Here is a 15,735-nt window from a genome sequence, read left to right as displayed (position 1 = left end):
TTTTGACATTTGATTTATGATCAACTTGTATTGTGTCTTTTGTCTGGTGCAAATCTACAAGTATATGTACTTGCATATAATAATTTGAGTAACTCTGCTGTGAGTGAGTTTGGTTTTACCCCGCTTTAAGCAATACTCCAGCAGTATCACCGCGCGGAACACCAGAAATGGGCTTCACGCATTGAACCCATGTGGGGAATCGAATCTTCGGCATGACGAGCGAAAGCTTTAACCACTAGATTACCTCACTGCTCCCATCACAGTTGATATGTATACTTGGGTGAACTATACATATGGCGAGACATCCCAATTAGTCTGGCCACACAGTTAATCAAAATGAAGTGCTTTACTATGATTATATATGACATATACTCTTAAAAAAACAAACGCAAAGCCAGAATTGTGTGAGGTAGGAAACTTTATACGAGGAACCGTACAAGATATTGAGCCAAAATGTTGTACAGTGAACACTTGGTGATTGTAGTCATCTGAGTTATCGGTACATAGGAAAAGTCCAAGGTGAAGGTCAGCTTCCATCAATAACGCGTGTGTCCCCCGTTGGAATCGATAGGGGCCTGACATCTCCTGCCCATGGAAGAGACGAGTATGCGAATAACATCCTGGGGAATAGTAGCCCACTCGGCCTGCACCGCAAAAGCCAACTGCTGCAACGTCTGGGGTTGTGGTTGACGTCTGCGTAGCCGTCTATCCAATTCATCCCACAGGTGCTCTATCAGGTTCACATCCGTGGAACTGGATGGCCAGGGGAGAACATCAACGTTGTTGTTGTATTGACGGGCTCTTGTGATCCGTGCTATATGTGGTCGAGCGTTGTCCTGCTGGAATACACCGTTGCCGTTGGCTGCAATTGGGAGTACGTGTGGTAGGAGAATTTCGTTGATGTATCGTTGAGCCGTAAGATTGCCCTGGATATGGACCAAACCTGTCCTGCCATGATGAGAGATAGCTGCCCACACCATTACGCTACCCCCACCAAACCTGTCCACTTCCTGTACGCTCTTTCCAGCGTAACGTTCTCCCCGACATCTGTAGACGCGTGCTTTTCCATCCCATCGACGGAGGAGAACTATTGTCGCTGAACCAGACATCTCTCCATCGCTGTTGAGACCATACCCTGTGTTGACGACACCAATGCAGTCGTTTTTGACGATGTTGTCGACGCAATATGACGCGTCGAACAGGACGTCTTGCTCTTAGACCTACTGCTCTTAAACGTTTTCGTACGGTCTGGTCAGTCCGGGTTTTTGGGATGCGGTTGTGCTGGCTGTGGTCGTCCTTTCACATAGGTGGCGCAGTCGGATGTAGCGATCTTGGGCGGGGGTTGTTACTCTTGGTCGTCCCGACCTTGGCCGATCACGTGTTGACCCATGCTGTTGAAACCGATCCCATAGCCTTGTGATGGTGCTGAGCGCTACATTGAAAACCCTGGCTACAGCTGATCGGGATTCCCCTGCCTGCAAGCGGCCTATGGCGTTGTTTCTTTGCACTTCTGTTAATCTTGGCATGTTGTTGAACTGTGACTGTTGGATTGACGCAGATGCCAGGCAATCAAAAACCCTGCACTTTGATACCTTTCATAGTGCTGCTGCACGTGCAGTACGTGCAGCACCATGGCCCTTTTGTTAATGCACTGGGTGCGTTTTTTCCGAATCGTAGTGTTTCCCGATTAATGGTTTGCATGTCCTTGTTGTGATAATTTTGATCCGGGACATTTGTCACTGACACTATAAAACATTAAACCTCTTCATTTTGCACCTCTTGGTCCTCTAATTTTGCTTCTATGGCCAAAAATATCCGTTTTGCGTTTTTGTTTTGAAGAGTATATGCTAAATCATATTAAATCAGCTGTCATTATAATATTTTATGTATATTTCAAGTATAGTTTTGTCAAATTGTGGGTTGTGTTGACTGTCTGTCTTTCTCTGTCAAGCTGTCATGCTGGCTGCGTGCGTGCGTGCGTGCGTGCGTGCGTGCGTGCGTGCGTGCATGCATGCATGCATATATGTATGTCTGTGTGTGTGTGTGTGTGTGTGTGTGTGTGTGTGTGTGAAAATAGAGATGATAATTATAGGAATGTATCATTGAATATGAGCTAAACGCTTTTTAATGGGCAATATTGCTTCCTCGCTGTATTGCTTTCTTGCTCTATCGCTTTCTCTCATGACTAACCATAGTCATATGAAAGAAACGGATGTTCGTTACTTTCTTTTGAATAGTATATATTTAGTTTTGAAAGGCATTTAGAAGTGATGCGTATAAGGAAGAGAGAACTGATGGATGTCAGCGTCTGAAGAACACAACGTTTAGGAATATATTCTTACTCCTTCATCAGGTGAATAAATGCTATGAAGCAGAGAATATATATATGTACCTGTAAGAACAACAAAGGTGGAAACAAGGGAAGCCAACAGTTAATGTCGTAGTATTGGTTAAGATACAGTTTACTTACGATCGCTCTTTAATTGCGCATGCTTATTAGTTCATGTACAAACTCCATGCTGTAAACATGTGCTCGATATAAACAGAAATCAACATAAACAATCGTTGATTATCATTGTGTGGGACACATAACGAACAGGTATCAAAAGTTAATTGGCGCAGATAGGACTGGTGGTAAGTAATGGACAACACCAACACGTAACAGTTAATTAGCACTGATCGGGATGGACAATGGGAAGCCAGGACTTTGATCTGTGCCCTGTTGCTTGTGTTCTGTGAACAAATCTTTGAAGTAATCTTTTATTGAACTTGGAATTTATTTTGCATTCTTATTAAATGAAATACATATTAGAAAGAAAAATAATAATAACAATAGCGACAAAACCCTTTTCTTATTCGTAAGAAATCTTCGCCAAAAGCAAAGTCGATTGTACGATTCCGACCATATCATGAACATGCGTTTATGAATGATGACATGCAAAGGAAAGTCAATTGTTCGCCTAAAAAAACACCGGAAACATAATGGTACAAGTCAAAATAGGGAACAGCATAAGACACAATTTTTGTCACTGATGCTTTAAATTTTGAAATGTCCAACACATATCTACAATAAAACGTTTTGAAAGCTTTACTGATCCATGGTCAATGCGTTTTGTAACAAAAGTCCCGTCGACGTCTTGGGAAGCCGGAAACGGACTCAATACATTGACGTTCGCAGTTTGCTGGTTAGAAAGACTGCCAGCGTCTTTAATTTTGTCGTAACAATCATATGGCCGGGATACGTTGAGTTGAGTTCACCGAGTCGCAGAGAGGAACTCAAGACCTTGGTCTAGCTGTACAATACAAAGAAGATCCCCAAGTGCAGAGCTGGATACGATTTGTTATGAACTGTAATTCAAATATAGTGATTTCATGTTCACCGGATATGCTATGATAATATTACAATTCTGTCACATAAATGACAAAAATTCTATATTATGTGTAAATTTGTTATTAACATAAATATATAATAATCATTTCGTCAAATACCTCATATTTTGGTTCTCTGTCATTTGTGTTGGGTTGTTCCACTTACGACTCAGGTAAACAGGTAACAATTACTAGTGCAATCAACCTTACCTAATCACGGTATAAGCTGTCTGACAATAGGCCGTCTGACAGTTCGGACGTTACCCTTGGTTCATGAGGATGTGTTTGGAAATGTGTGTATTTAGATTATTGCCATGACGCGCCATGACGGCGTGATACTCCCATAAAGCTCCTAAATAGGGCCATAAATCAATTAATAACTTGTTTGCGCAGAAATCCGTGGATTGGTATAAAGTCACCTACCTCTGTCAGTTAAAATATGTTTAAGTAGAAAGGTATAATGTGAAATGTGAAAAATGTTGAAAAATCTCAGCTCTCTTTTATGAAAGAAAAAACACCTCAGAAAACAAAAGCTACTGCGTTATGGTACCCCTACTTGTGTTTGTTTGTTTGTTGTTTAACGCCGCACTCAAAAATACTCCAGCTGTATGACGGCGGTCTGTAAATAATCGAGTCTGGACCAGACAGTCCAGTGATTGATACCATGAGCATCGATCCAAGCAACTGTGATACGATGACATGCTTCAACCAAGTCAGCGAGACTGACCACCCGATCCCGCTAGTCGCCTCTTACGGCAAGCATGTGTTGCTGAAGACCTATTCGACCCCGGATCTTTACGGGTCTGGATCTGAAGTTAAATGGTTTTTTTTCTCTCAGTTGATACACTTATATGGCCTCCAACATCTGCTGCAGACATATTTTAGGATGTACTATCAGTGCAGTATCATTCGCACAGAGAAATACGGATACCAAACTGGTATCAAAGCTTACTACACAATATTGATAATTTAATTTCTCAGCCGAGTCATTCATACATATGGAGAATTAGGTCGGTGACAATTTGTATCCCTGTTTGACACCCAGGGTGACAGGAAACACGTTTGTATAAAACTGCTTGAAATTCAGAGAACTATGCACATCTCAGAAAAATATATCATCCAATATTCTTCCTCATGACTATCAATTTTAACCATAGGCAATTGTGGTTGATGGTATGGAATGCCCTTTTCATGTCGACAGAAGTTGGCTGCTTATTCAGTGTTTTTCTTTTCTATCAAGGAACAAAGTAAATGTAAGCTGAATCGTCCGATTTATAAAATGAACTATATTTCTATTTTTTGTCTGCAGTAATTTAGTTGATAGACAAGACAAGCGTGTTCGGGTATCAAACCCTCACAGTTAATTGAGCGTTATCAAACGTTTCAACAACAATCCTAAAAACATGCAAAACGCACGGTCGTCACACGAGTAACATGTCGTATGCGTGAAAGGGTGACTGGTTATCAAAGACGGCAATTGTTAGAACACACGAGAAAACACCGAAAACTCATTCTTTTCCCCATGATTACCTTTAAAACCAATGCCAAGAATCCCCATTAATGTTCGTGACGGAGCCATCCGAATGTTGCACACAGCCTTACGTTCAGCAGACGTTGCATTACATGTCCGTGTGTCCGTGAGGTCAGTACAACGTCTGAGGGAGCGTTACAATGCAACTGGAGTAACCAGTGATCGTGGACGAGAAGTGGACGTCCACATGTAACAATACCAGCTCAAGACCGCTGTGACGTCATATTTACGCAATCGTTTTCTCCCAACAACTGTTACTACTGCACAAAAATCTCAAGGAACTCCTAACAACAGAATCAGTGCTCAAACTGTTCGCATTCGGCTGAGACAGCATGGTTTGAGAGCCAGGAGGCCATACGTTGGGCATTTTTTTACCCAACGTCGAGAGTGGGCTCGTGCACATCTGCGTTGGACTCGACGTGGATGGCAGGGAGTGCTCTTCAGTGATGAATCCTGTTCACTCTCCAGAGGTGACGGTCGACATCGGGTGTACAGACGGAAGAATGAACGTTATGCTGACGCCTGTGTTCCTGAGAGAGATCCTTTTCGAGGAGCTGGATCTGTAATGGTTTGGGCTGGAATTGCACACGGCCATCGCACAGCTCTTGTTCCTATTCGTAGAAATCTGAATACGATGCGCTACAGGGACAATATACTTGCACAGCATGTTGTTCCTTACCTCAACGCCAACGCCAACATGACCTTTCAGCATGACAGTGCCACAAGTCACACCGCACGCATCACACGGGACTTCCTGCAGGCTAACCACGTGGATATCATGCCTTAGCCAGCCCAAATTCCCGACATGAATTCAATTGAACATTTGTGGGACTCTTTGGACAGACGTGTAAGATGACGTCAGAATCAGCCTCAGAACATCCGGGAACCTGAAACTGCTTTGTCTGCAGAATGGAATTGCAATCCACAACAATAAATCCAGGCATTAGTGACGCCAATGAGACGCCGATGAAGAGCTCTGATTGATGCATAGGGTGGCCAAAATTTTTAAACGGTTTTGATGAAGTGACTTTCAGTTGTGACACCACTTCCACAGTAACTTCAGCCACATCGTTCTACGGATGTTTCAGTGACTGATTTCTGTTGATACCTACTCACAGGGCAGTGCATGTTATGGAATATTATATCATAGTTTTCATCATCATGACAATGAAATATATATTTGGTGGAAATAAAGCCCGACGTTTCTTTGTTGGTTCAGTATATATGTTCAACACAGTTTCGTTTAGAATGGATGCCAGTCTGTTCGACAGATAGCAGCTCACATATTCTAACCATATTTGTGGTCTCCAATTGGACGTCACTATATATTCTATACCCCATATTTTTTCAGGTGAACAATTTTGAGGCAGGAAACGCTCACCCTTTCGAACACCTAGTATCATCTCTATTTGATTGTAAATAATGTACCTGCGATGAAGCCGGAATCGCACAATGGATTCTGCTTTCAGCAAATATTTCCTATGGTTATTTGCAACGCTTTTTTGCCCTATTCACACAATGGAATCTGTGTCGGAGGTTCATTATGGTTACATAATGATTATATTTCCATTAATATGTAAGATCTTTTCAATAAATAACAGTTGTTCAAATGTTACAAATCAATTACAAGTTAATTTATCAAACTAGTTTTTTCTATCAAGTGTTTGACATCGAATATTCTTTTGAAGTTTTGTGTTAGGTCAACAAAATTAATATTCATCATATACCGCTCCAGATAAAGATACAATATACATTTCTTCAAATATGTTTCCATTATGCATTTCTTCAAATATGTTTCCAATTGCAATAAACGTGCTAGGTGGTTACTGTCCACTACTGTTAAAAAAGGGCGTTCGGGTAGCCTAGTGGTTTAAGCGTTCGCTTGTCACGCCGAAGACCCGGGTTCGATTCCCGACATGGGTACAATGTGTGAAGCCCATTTCTAGTGTCCCCCGCCGTGATATTGCTGGAATATTGCTAAAAGCGACGTAAAACTATACTAACTCACTCATCTGTTAAATTATCTCTACGTCAATCCGACCAATTCAAACCTTAAATTGTCGTAGTCTCACGTGGCAAAAATATCACAGATCAAAAACGTGGTGTTTGGATATTTTGCATTTGTGATGGATTTAGTGTGGCAATGTGTAGGGTCTAAGTGTGGGTTAAATGCAAACCAGATGAACTAACGAGCCACTGGCTCTATTTATTTTCACCAGTAACATATACAGACGTGATTAAACATTTGAAAACAATAGTAAGAATACGAGCGCATTAGTTGGATGGTGCATGATCTTTGGTAATGTAGCGGTCACAATAAACCATTGTCAGCATCGTACTCTTTATCTAGAGCGATGAACGGCTTAGACCTGCATTACATTGGGCTTTCACCCTTCGTCAAGCTGACCCGCCGTGATATAACTTGAATAACAGAAACAAGAGTTTGATGAAAAGGCGAGTGTCCGTCACTGACCTATGCAGCTCTCATGGAACAACACAGACAAATCCATGACAGTAAAAAGGGCGTCACGCAAATATACATATTAATAATAAATACATATAATACTAATAATGAAATTCTTACAATATCAGAGGGAAGACGGTCTCGCAATAAAATTGTCTTAGCTTGTAGTCATTTGTTATGTTTGCCAGTTTAACTGGGTGAAGAAACAACTCACTCGAGTTAAAAAATATAGTGGCATTGCTCCGGTCGCTGCCCCACACGTAGGTACCAGGAGGGCTAAATATATTCTCTTCTTTTTCAATCCCGTAAAATGCAGCTGGGTAAGCTAGTTCGTGAAACAGCCAATTCTTTGCGAAGATGTTCGTAATAAGTAGAAATTTTTTCACATATGATGTTGGCACAAACACGATATCAGACCATGCCTTGAAGAAACCGTCGGACCAACCCGTATTGGATTTGATAAATACCTTGTATCTGGTGTAGATACTGTTATAACTTTGAAGTTCAGATAAAGATTTTTGAAGTGCAGGAACACCATATATACTTTGCAATAAGCAGCAACGCTTCGGTGTGTTGTGCAGTCGAAGGTTAATGTGAGGTTTATAAATCCAAAGCTTGTCCTTAGGAAATGATGTCTTGATCACCGACCATGAATTCAGTAACGTATCGTCTCCTATGATCAAATACCCAGCAACACGATACTGCATGTACATAGCTGCAATGGCACACTTATACGAGAGAGATCCCTCAAGCACCTTCACTTGAACGAAAGAAAGAGTATTCTCAAGACGCCCTGTTTGGTACCGAAATTCTTCCAAATTTGTACCACAGTAAAGTCTTTGGGGGAAATGTAAAGAATACAAAATTTCCAACAATTCCACATTTTGATAGTATGGAAAGTTGAATACTATAACGAGAAGGATGTTGTCAAGTTGTGCATAATTACCCGTGTGAGCAAATTCGGGGATTTTGTAGTTTGTTTCTGGACACATCTTGTTCATTTTGGCAACAACATTCCAAGCGGAAAGTATTCTACTCTTTGTGATGTTATTGTTATCTGGTTGTTCCCATAACGCAGAATACTGGACCATTAACGGTTGTTCCGATGTATTGAAAGTTGAAAGATGAAACAAGTCAGGATCCCGTCCATATTTGGCAACGCTTGCCTCTGAGGATGGTTTTCTCTTGGGTTCTTGGTACCCAGCCTTCGTCAAATCAGACAGCCAAGATTTGGTCAACTTTACATCTTCAGAACCCCAGAAGCCTTTCTCCGCCATATTTTCTGACAATAATAGGGCGCAGTCGAAGAGACTGTAGGATACTGGACATGACCATTGGAGCAAATATAGCGTAAGCTTTTCCGCCTTGAAGTAGAGATCCGTTTCCTTATAGGCATCGTTTATATCAGAATGTGGATTTCGTTTCTGGAAAGCATTAGGGGCAATGAAGCCTAGAGTGCCGCCAATCTCCCAGAGTAATCTCTGTGCCCAGTAACCTCTCCATATGTCGCACACACGAAACGTCACCGTCACTGGGAGCATCAAGGCCCAGAATGCATCATAGAAAAATAACGTATTTTGGGAGTTGAAAGGGGAAAATGTTCCCTTTGGAACAATAACGTTTGGTGCCATTATGTCAAACGTCACATTCAAGATTCTATTTCTCTTCTTACGGGTCAACCTGAATAATGCATCCATATCCGGGTCACCATTTACGAGCCCCTGTTGTATAAGAGGCGATTTCCAGACATGCAGGTTATAGTCGGGTGCTGTGTTTTCGGTGACGTGCTCGAGAGGATACCCCCGTGGCCAGAATGTTGGCTGACCAAAGTGTCTGTAGGGATTGAATTAATGCGTTCCATTATACATCAAACCAGAGGTGACAGGGCCATATATAAAATCTGCCAGTTGATCCAGGGGCCGGTTGTCGTCGTCGGTCTCGTAAATGACTTTCGCGCCATGCTCAATAGCAAATAGATACCCAATGTTTTTCCGCGAGTAACTATCAGTCGGTAACATCTTGGTAGTATCATATCCAAGGCTTTGCTGCCGTTCATAGCTGAGGAACACACAGTTGGTATACCTGAAATGTAAATAAGTGTAGGAATTCAGCGCATGGTCACACACACACACACACGCACGCAGGCACGCAGGCACGCAGGCACGCACGCACGCAAGCACGCACGCACGCACACACACACACACACACACACACACACGAAATGTACATACAGCAAACTACGGTTATAACGAACTCAAAGGGTTCGTTCTACGCATATATATAGCCTATATACAACACATGGCCGGGACTAAAAAATAAGTTCGTGATATCGGTCAGTTCGTTATAAGTGAGTTCGTTATAGACGTAGTTTACTGTACATTAAGCTTGATATTAGCTTCATTTTGTTGTTGTTGTTACAAAACTTGGTGTGCCTACATGATTCAGTAACAATCCTAACCATTACTAATCTTCTAAACAACTTTTCTAAATTCATGTACATGCTCAACATATGGCCGGACCGACACAAACAACATTTTATAGCATGTATTGACCGCATGATTTACACTGAAATGTATATCAGTGAATGATTTCAGCGCATTGTCTCCTCAAAATACATCAAACACACACACCTCACGCTTGATCTTAGCATGGTATTGTTCTTGATATTAGACAACTTACTTTAAGGGCCTTCTAGACGCTCATTATAATTTCCAATCTTCAAAAGATATTTTCTGGTTTTCTTTTTCAACATAATACCCGCCCGGTAGAGGTACATACATGTTACAGCATGTATAGACCCCATAATTTACGCTTCAGCAAAAAACAAAACTTTCATGTATTACTATTTTGTCAACATTACTATTATAACAACTGGAAGGCCTTTAGTTAATCGACCTTAAAGGGACAAGTTAGCAGTTCTCACTGTCATCGCACCATACGATTTCAACGAGAACAATTGTGGGTCATACAGGACATATTTGTACATGTTTGTGATAGCCTGGGTTTCTCAGGTTTTAAACTGTTAGACTTTATGACACACTTTACATATATATTCAGCCTCTGCCTACGAACTGGGTGTCTTTTGATACAACCGCTGCTGTGCTGGACCCGTTTACCACAACCCCATGACTTACTAAGTTCTTTCAAAACCTCTGTCATAAATAACGAATGTTTTCTCTCTTCTCCTTTCCAACATTAATGGACACAACATACAGAAACCATGAAAATACAGGACCATGTTGTTGCTTTACGTGCAATCGTTTCGCAAATAAGAGAGGGAGATTAAATTGTCATTTCATTTCGTAATCAAATATAATTAAAATGTGTCTCTGAAAACAGCCAGCAACGAAAGTACAAGTAAACTATTATTGCAAGGGGGCACGGGTGGCCCAGTCGTCCAAGGCGCCGCGATTCGCTGTGCAGAGTTGCGTCTCTGGGGCACGCCAGAAACTTATGATTGTGGGTTCGAATCCCGGTTCTCCCCAATTATGTTTCTAGGTTTGTCAGCACCATACCCGTGCTCGTGGGTTTCACCGAAGTGGTAAACGTCTGAGACCTGCATCACTTCGGGCTTTCCTCCCACATTAAGCTGACACGCCGCGATATAACTGGAATACTGTTAAAAGCGGCGTTAAACCCAACTCACTCACTCACTCACTATTATTGCTAACACTTATTTCAATTATTCCCTTATGTCATAACTATGCCGCAAAACATTGATGGGACAACGACTTATATTTTTAATTTGAGTTAAAGTCACACAAAAACGGCGTTTATAGCAAAAACACTGTTTTTCTGTCATGGCGTTAGAGACGGTGATCCAGGTTAGGGAGTTTGTTTTGGAGGGGATGCTGAGATTTTGTCTGGGGACTAAAAGTGGTTATAGCTACTGAGGAAAACACAGACATCTAATAATTTAATATATCTTTTATTATTAGAATACACCTTGCAACAATGTAATTTTTGTCTCAGTCATTTTCTTGTTTTTCAAAAGTCTGAAGCATAAATATTTTTTCAAGCATTTAGTACAGGGACAACCTATTTTCTTCGATAAAATCCCCCCTCACCCTCCCCACTCCCCGGAACCCCTAATACCAGTATATCCAATGGTCAGGCCCTTACAGGAATATTTAAAGAAACGTTATATCATATGACGTCTACGCTCATGCGTGACCTATCTTATAGAAGTATGTTAAACTTGTCTATAACCAAATGGCCTGAATACAGTTACTGTAGGTCTATCTACAAATCTTACGTCCAGTTGTTAGGGGTTTGCCTATCCCCTACCACCACCACTTTCCATCCGGGTATTTGTGCAAGGTACTGCACATCCGGTGTAGGGGGCGCCACCGTGGTAATGACAATCCACCGATCATGTTGGAGAGTGTTGTACATCTCAGTCCTTATATGAAAAATAAGCATTAGTGATGTGTACTGTAAGATTTGTTTTGTTTGTTTATTGTTTAACGCCGTACTTAGCAATATTCCAGCTATGGGACGGCGGTCTGTAAATAATCGAGTCTGGACCAGACAATCCAGTGATTGACATCATGAGCATCGATCTACGCAATTGGGATCGATGACATGCATCAACCAAGTCAGCGAGCCTGACCACCCGATCCCATTGGTCGCCTCTTAATAAAAGCATAGTCGCCTTTTACGGCAAGCATGGGTTGCTGAGGATCTATTCTACCCCGGTTATTCGGGGGTCGTGCTGTAAGGTACCTGGACAATAATTAGCACAGGTGTGTTGTGTCACAGTGTTATTAATATAAGCGTCAGTTTCAAATACCCTGTGAATATTGGACAGAATCGCAAAGGCCGTTTTTCGTCATATCAGTGTCAACCAGGACACGACTACAGCAGCAGTACCAGCGGTTGTAAAACCGTGTGTAGCGCCAATGGTCCGTTGATAATTGCTTCATGTCATAAATGACCTGATCAAGATCATCTAAGGGATGAAATAGCAACATAGACAAAAAAATGTCTGCGGATATGAAAATTAAATGCTTTCTGGAGAAAGACCCTAAGAGTAATTGAAAGAGAGTGAACTATGTTCTGGTGCTATAGAATATGGCATCACAGCCTTCGTCTATATGTGAAGCACGTACGGGATACCACGTCAAACAACCCACCAATCTGTGAAACACGTAACGGATGCCATGCGAAACAACCCCTGCCCTTCTGTGAAACACGTACAGAATGCCGCGTCAATAATCCGCCTTTCTGTGAAGCACGTACAGAATGCCACGTCAAACAACCCGACATTCTGTGAAGCAAGTACAGAATGCCACGTCAAACAACCCGACATTCTGTGAAACACGTTCAGAATACCACGTCAAACAATCCCCGTCAATCCGTGAAGCACTTACAGAATGTCACGTCAAACAACCCACCAATCTGTGAAGCACGTACAGAATGCCACGTCAAACAACCCACCAATCTGTGAACCACGTACGGGATGCCACGTCAAACAACCCACCAATCTGTGAACCACGTACGGGGTGCCACGTCAAACAACCCGACATTTTGTGAAGCACGTACAGAATGCCACGTCAAACAACCCACCAATCTGTGAAGCACGTACAGAATGCCACGTCAAACAACCCACCAATCTGTGAACCACGTACGGGATGCCACGTCAAACAACCCACCAATCTGTGAACCACGTACGGGGTGCCACGTCAAACAACCCGACATTTTGTGAAGCACGTACAGAATGCCACGTCAAACAACCCACCAATCTGTGAACCACGTACGGGGTGCCACGTCAAACAACCCGACATTTTGTGAAGCACGTACAGAATGCCACGTCAAACAACCCACCAATCTGTGAAGCAAGTACAGAATGCCACGTCAAACAACCCACCAATCTGTGAACCACGTACGGGGTGCCACGTCAAACAACCCGACATTCTGTGAAGCACGTATAGAATGCCACGTCAAACAACCCGACATTCTGTGAAACACGTACAGAATACCACGTCAAACAATCCCCGTCAATCCGTGAAGCACTTACAGAATGTCACGTCAAACAACCCACCAATCTGTGAAGCACGTACAGAATGCCACGTCAAACAACCCACCAATCTGTGAACCACGTACGGGGTGCCACGTCAAACAACCCGACATTTTGTGAAGCACGTACAGAATGCCACGTCAAACAACCCACCAATCTGTGAAGCAAGTACAGAATGCCACGTCAAACAACCCACCAATCTGTGAACCACGTACGGGGTGCCACGTCAAACAACCCGACATTCTGTGAAGCACGTATAGAATGCCACGTCAAACAACCCGACATTCTGTGAAACACGTACAGAATACCACGTCAAACAATCCCCGTCAATCCGTGAAGCACTTACAGAATGTCACGTCAAACAACCCGACATTCTGTGAAACACGTACAGAATACCACGTCAAACAATCCCCGTCAATCCGTGAAGCACTTACAGAATGTCACGTCAAACAACCCACCAATCTGTGAAGCACGTACAGAATAACACGTCAAACAACCCGACTTTCTTTGAAACACGTACAGAATGCCACGTCAAACAACCCACCAACCGTGAACCACGTACGGGGTGCAACGTCAAAGAACCAACCAATCTGTGAACCACGTACGGGGTGCCACGTCAAACAATTCCCACCAATCTGTAAATCACGTACAGAGTGCCACGTCAAACAACCAACCATTCTGTGAAGCACGTACAGAATGCCACGTCAAACAACTCCCACCATTCTGTAAAGCACGTGCAGAATGCCACGTTAAACAATCCCCGACCATCTGTGAAGCACGTTCATATAAAGATACGCTGCTACGTCAAAAGAGCAATTGCTTAATGCCACGCCACACAACTTCCGCACGCCAGTGTAGCACATAAAGGATGCCACGTACAGGACCCCCCGGAACGTTTGAAGCACATAGTGGATGGAACCTAAAACAAACCCGTCCACCTGTGAAGGGCATACTAGATACTAGTAAACCCACCCGTGAATCATGCACCATCAAGCAACCCCCGCCCACCTGAGAAGAAAAGGATCCCACGTCAAACAAATTCTACCCTTCTACAAAGTCCATTTCGCTTGTCTATTCGTGTGACATCATTTTACAGTGAAAAGTACCCACCGTGGTGACGCATCCCTGAATATGGAAGGCAGAAAATCGGTGCTGATCTTCATTTGTAGCACTACTATCCATAAAATGCATGAAATAAGACAGGAAATGAACAAAGTATACATGCTGCTCCCTCGCTTCCACAGCATTAAATAATTGATACCAATGACAATGAGACACCAATCTGTTTACCTTCATCCCATCTTCAGAGGCAGCTGATGTCGCCCAGGTCCTGGTATCAGATAATTAAATCTTTCTCCGGGACCCCGTCAGCTATTGTTTAGTCACAGCTGTTGACAACATGGCCAGATGACACTAAGGAAATTATGGTTTTTGAAAAAGCAAAGGGATCAGTCAACCACGGACGCGATACAATGACTTCGTCGAGATCCTGCCGAACTGGTTCCATTTTATCGCACTTGTATATTCATATTGAGAGTATAGCATTCATAATTAGAAACATTGACATTCTACGATGGTATGAATCAATTTACTCCCACATGAGATGCTTATCGCTGTTGTTTGGCGAGGCTAATTTACTCACGTTACTAAACCATGCGTGGTGTGTCGAATATTAAACCACTGGCTGGTTATTTTATGAAAAAAACCCAGCGACTGCAACTGTTTAGCCGAGTGGGAATTATAGTGGGAATATGACTTGATTCGTTTGTGTCGAGGTACCAACATCTCTGCCAACTGCTCAAACATCCATCACCCTTGAAGATCCGGTTAGAATTGATCTCCAGGCACCCGTGTTTGTCGTTAGAGGCGATTGGCGATATCGGATGGTCAGGCTCGCTGACTTGGTTGATGTATGCCATCGTATCCCAACTGCGTATCCCTGGATTGTCTCGTCCAGAATGGATTATATATAGGCCACCGTCATACAGCTGAAATATTGCTGAGTGGGGCGCTAAACAACAAACAAAACTGAACACCCGTCACCAACTTTGATGAAATATTTCACGTTACTGTTTGAGTGAAACACAACTAAATATCACATACCCTTAAACCTTCTCCGATATGTTATCGCTCAAAGCTTTTTTCTTAATAACTTATGTTAAATAATGTTTAAAAAGTAAAGAATGTGTATTAAATTGTGTATGTGATATCTTTCAAATATCTAACTCAAACGCCATGTCGTGTACACCCGTCTTCAACACGTTTTAACACTCCGTAGCGTAGTGGACAGAGCGTCTGCCCGGAGAGTGAAAGGTCGGGGTTCGATCCACAGGCCGAGTCATACCAAAGGAT

The sequence above is a fragment of the Haliotis rufescens genome, unplaced genomic scaffold (genome assembly GCF_023055435.1).
Source record: "Haliotis rufescens isolate VD_foot unplaced genomic scaffold, xgHalRufe1.0.p SCAF_8, whole genome shotgun sequence".
NCBI lineage: Eukaryota > Metazoa > Mollusca > Gastropoda > Lepetellida > Haliotidae > Haliotis > Haliotis rufescens.
The sequence above is the reverse complement of the archived record's forward strand: the minus strand, read 5'-3'. Positions refer to the sequence as shown.